This window comes from Heterodontus francisci, chromosome 3, assembly GCF_036365525.1.
Source record: "Heterodontus francisci isolate sHetFra1 chromosome 3, sHetFra1.hap1, whole genome shotgun sequence".
Classification (NCBI taxonomy): Eukaryota; Metazoa; Chordata; class Chondrichthyes; order Heterodontiformes; family Heterodontidae; genus Heterodontus; species Heterodontus francisci.
The window spans coordinates 97,564,959-97,570,321 of NC_090373.1; positions in this window are offsets into that span (position 1 = coordinate 97,564,959).

The following is a 5,363-nucleotide window of genomic DNA, read 5'->3' on the forward strand; positions in this document are numbered from 1 at the left end:
TAGACAATGACAAGAGTTAAAACTAGAATGTAGATCAGGAAGACAACAGGGAAGGTGAGGGAATGGGAGGGAAAAGACTTGATGGTTAGCATAATAACTAATTCAAACATCTTATTTTATTTAAAATTGTGTTTGTGTTTAACTTAATAGGTTAAATTATTTTTGATAAAAAATGTACTATGTTGTATATTTCTATTTTACACTGTTTTCAAGATTATGTTTTAAAGCATATTAATGGAGGGAAAACCCAATTTACACTTACTGCTAAAGTTCATGCATGTTAGAATCAAAATGCAGATCTGAACAGCTATCACTGACTCTTCACATCACTATTGCACCAGTTGTATTGCTAGCTATTTTTCACTGCTGCTTTCCAGTGTCATGGTACAGTTAGTTGCTGTCTTGTTTACATATTGATCCCCAGAAGATCAGTTTTCCAATACCGAGAACTGGGAAACAATTGCGGCTCCCAGTCATTTTTCGTGATCACAGTGCTGAAGGACATCTCAACCTAGATCAAGTCCACAGTGGCAGTAATTACCTGTTACTTGGTTGAAGAACTTCTTGGATTTGTGTCACTTTTTACAATTGATGACCTTCTGTATTTGCAGTAACAGGAAGCACAAATAATATTTGTTTGTTTTGTCCTGCAAAATTGGCTCCAGAAGACAGTATCCACAGTAAATCTTTTTCCACTGCTGAAGCATTAATCAAGCTATTAATTGAAGTTTCAGAGCCACTGCAATTGGTGTCATAGCTTAAATTCTAGAATTGCTCCATTGTTAATATGATATTAGAATCAGCTTGTGTTTGGTTAAAACTTACAAGGGATTCCTCAGCCTGGTGTGACAGCTAATACTGTTTTTGTACTTGCATCTTGTATTTACATGAGTTGGTTCACAATGAATTAATCAAGTACATAGGTGTTTAATTTTGTTTTGTGGCCAGTTATGAATCAGTGGGCAAGAAGATGAGGAATAGATCTTGTTCTGTTAGGTTATCGTAAAACCATAGGTCATACATTTACTCAACATTAATCACGCAATATTTGTCTTTTGTGGGTCTTAATATTTCATTCAGCTGATTGTCAGGAATTTTGCAGAATAATCCAGTCTCATAATCTGTTTGAACATCTCACAGATTATAGTCTTTATCCATAACTGATACTTTCCCAGTGATATACACATATGCAGAGTACCATTAGTGTCAAAAGAATATCTGGCATAATTTTAAATAACTATTCTCTTTTTTTTAGAAAAATGAAGGGATCTGATAATGGTTTAACAAAAAAGCAAACAGCAGTTCATAGAAGGAATATAATACAAAAAAAACACAACAAAAAACCTTCCAACACATACCAGGCAAGTAATAAAGCCATGTATGGGTTAGCAGCTGGATTCTCTGTCATGATCCCACACAAAATTAGGTGGGTTCATGGTGGAGAAAGATGGAAAGTTCAGATGGAGAGGCCTACTGCTGTCTCACTATTCACCTTGCATTGCCCTGCCTCACCCTGTTCCCGGCAGGACTGTCACTGACCATTCCTTCTACATCTCCCATGAGTGAATAGTGGCAAAAGGTTCCATAACAGATTTTCCTGCCATCTATACTCCATTATCACCACTTCCTGGGTTCACCATTTGGAAAGTAGCTGTAGGCTCCAAGAAGCTTGGGTCATGGCCCTGAGGCACCCTTGTGCAGAAAGAGGAACGTGTAGCAAACTTATCTCCTTCCACTTCACCCCCAGGGCATTTAGTGGACTGGTAAAAGTGTTCCGAAGAAGGGTCACTGACCCGAAACGTTAACTCTGCTTCTCTTTCCACAGATGCTGCCAGACCTGCTGAGTGATTCCAGCATTTCTTGTTTTTGTTTCAGATTTCCAGCATCCGCAGTATTTTGCTTTTATATTATTATTATGGTAAAAGTGCTGACTAGTTTGTGTTGTGTGTTTTTCACAAGGATATAAATATATTGACTGACACAGACAAACAAAGCATCTGTGGTCTGCCTGCTTGCAGCTGTGAAATTCAGGTTAGCAGATTTGACTGATACTTCCAGAAATTGCTTGGAAGGGCAAGTATCATAAATGTTCAAGGCAATGTTCAAGGAAATTAACGCAATAGTGAGTTAAGATATTAGCTCTGATGATGTGGAATCTGTATGGGTAGAGCTGAGAAACACTAAGGGGCAAAGAACGTTAGTGGGTGTTGTATATAGACCCCCAAACTGTAGTGGTGATGTTGGGAATGGCATTAAACAGGAAATTAGAGATGCATGCGATAAAGGAACATCTGTAATTATGGGTGACCTTAATCTGCATATAGATTGGGCAAATCAAATTAGTCACAATACCTTACCGGAGGAGTTCTTGGAGTGTATACGGGATGGTTTTCTGGACCAATACGTGTGGAACCAACTAGAGAACAGGCCATCCTAGATTGGGTATTGTGTAATGAGAGAGGAATAATTGACAATCTCGTGGTGCGAGACCCCTTGGGGATGAGCGACCATAATATGATAGAATTCTTCATCAAGATGGAGAGTGATGTAGTTGATTCTGAGACAAGGGTCCTGAATCTTAGTAAAGGAAACTACGAAGGTATGAGGCGCGAGTTGGCCATGACAGATTGGGAAACGTTACTTAAAGGGATAACGGTGGATAGGCAATGGCAAACATTTAAAGAGCGCATGGATGAACTGCAACAATTGTTTATCCCGGCGCAAAAGTAAAATGGGAAAGGTAGCCAAACCATGGCATACAAGGGAAATTAGAGATAGCATTAGATCCAAGGAAGAGGCATATAAATTTTCCAGGAAAAAAAATAGACCTGAGGATTGGGAGCAGTTTAGAATTCAGCAAAGGAGGACCAAGGGATTGATTAAGAAGGGGAAAATAGAGTACGAGAGCAAGCTTGCGGGGAACATAAAAAAACTGATTGTAAAAGTTTCTTTAGGTATGTGAAGAGAAAAAGATTGGTGAAGACAAATGTAGGTCCCTTACAGTCAGAAACAGGGGAATTTATTATGGAGAACAAATAAATGGCTGACCAGCTAAATGCATATTTTAGTTCTGTCTTCACAAAGGTGGACACAAATATCATACCAGAGACATTGGGGAACACATGGATTAGTGAGAGCGAGGAACTGAAAGAAATCAGTATCAGTAGAGAAATGGTGTTGGAGAAATTGATGGGATTGAAGGCCGATAAATCCCCAGGGCCTGATGGTATGCATCCCAGAGTACTTCAGGAAGTGGCCCTAGAAATAGTGGATGCATTGGTCGTCATCTTCCAATATTCTATAGACTCTGGAACAGTTCCTACAGATTGGAGGGTAGCTAATGTAACCCCACTATTTAAAAATGGAGGTAGAGAGAAAGCAGGGAATTATAGACCAGTCAACCCAACGTCGGTAGTGGGGAAAATTCTAGAGTCCATTATCAAAGATTTTATGGCAGAGCACTTAGAGAACAGTGGTAGAATCGGGCAGAGTCAGCATGGATTTACAAAAGGGAAATCATGCTTCACAAATCTACTAGAATTCTTCGAGGATGTAACTAGTAGAGTTGATGAGGGGAAGCCAGTGGATGTGGTTTATTTGGACTTTCAGAAGGCTTTCGACAAAGTCCCACATAAGAGATTAGCGTGTAAAATTAAAGCGCATGGGATTGGGGGTAGTGTATTGCAATGGATAGAAAATTGGTTGGTGGACAGGAAACAAAGAGTAGGGATAAATGGGTCTTTTTCCGAATGGCAGGCAGTGACTAGTGGGTGTACCACAGGGATCGATGCTGGGACCCCAGCTATTCACAATATACATTAATGATTTAGATGAGGGAACTAAACGTAATCTCCAAATTTGTAGATGGCACAAAACTGGGTGGGAGGGTGAGTTATGAGGAGGATGCAGAGAGGCTTCAGGGTGATTTGGACAAGTTGAGTGAGTGGGCTAATGCATGGCAGATGCAATATAATGTGGATAAATGTGAGGTTATCCACTTTGGTAGCAAAAACAGGAAGGCAGATTATTATCTGAACAGCTATAAACTGAGAGAGGGGAATATACAGCGAGACCTGAGTGTTCTCATACACCAGTCGCTGAAGGCAAGCATGCAGGTGCAACAGGTGGTAAAAAAGGCAAATTGTATGTTGGCCTTCATAGCAAGAGGATTCGAGTACGGGAGCAGGGATGTCTTGCTGCAATTATACAGGGCCTTGGTGAGGTCACACCTGGAATATTGTGTGCAGTTTTGGTCTCCTTATCTGAGGAAGGATGTTCTTCCAATAGAGGGAGTGCAGCGAAGGTTTACCAGACTGATTCCTGGGACGGTGGGACTAACGTATGAGGAGAGATTGAGTCTGTTAGGATTATATTCACTGGAGTTCAGAAGAGTGAGGGGGGATCTCATAGAAACCTATAAAATTCTCGCAGGACTTGACAGGGTAGATGCAGGAAGGATGTTCCCGATGGTGGGGAGTCCAGAACCAGGGGTTTTAGTCTAAGGATACGGGGTAAACCTTTCAGGACTGAGATGAGGAGAAATTTCTTCACCCAGAGAGTAGTGAGCCTGTGGAATTCGCTACCACAGAAAGCAGTTGAAGCCAAAACATTGTATGTTTTTAAGAAGGAGTTAGATATAGCTCTTGGGTCTAAAGGGATCAAAGGGTATGGGGCGAAAGCGGGAACAGGCTACTGAGTTGGATGATCAGCCATGATCATAATGAATGGCAGAGCAGGCTCGAAGGGCTGAATGGCCAACTCCTGCTCCTATTTTCTATGTTTCTAAGGCAGAATTACCTTGACAGTCATTGGCAAAGCCTTCCCAGTCCGAGAAGTGAGTTATGGTCTGGCTGCAATTCTTGTATGTGTGACATAGTTATGTGACAGATATCCTGGGAAAACATAACCTCGGCATGCAGATTTCTTCAGACGTATCCATGTTCAATTACCTGTTCCTGTAAATATGAGTAGCAGTTTAAAGGGGTGGGGGGAGGGTGTGGGGCCGGTGGGGGGGGGGGGGGGGGGTGGGGGGGTTCCTAACTGATTGCCTAAGGTGAAAACATGCTTGCCTGAAATGACAATTCTGATCCTTCTCCTTGTCCTTCACAACCTGTAACTGCAAATTGATACATACAGGGATATCTCTAGTTACCGTACATGCAACACACAATCAAATAGTGACAGGCACGTATTGAAGATGAGGTCCAGCTTTAAGAAACACTCAGTTAAGTCTGTTTCTGACAAAACACCAAAGCAACAGATCAATTGAGAAGTTAAACAGCAAACAAAAGAGATAGCTTGAAAAGTATAGTGGCAGGAGTTACTTTATGCCAGTTGTCAGGCCTGAAGTGGGCACTGTGTAC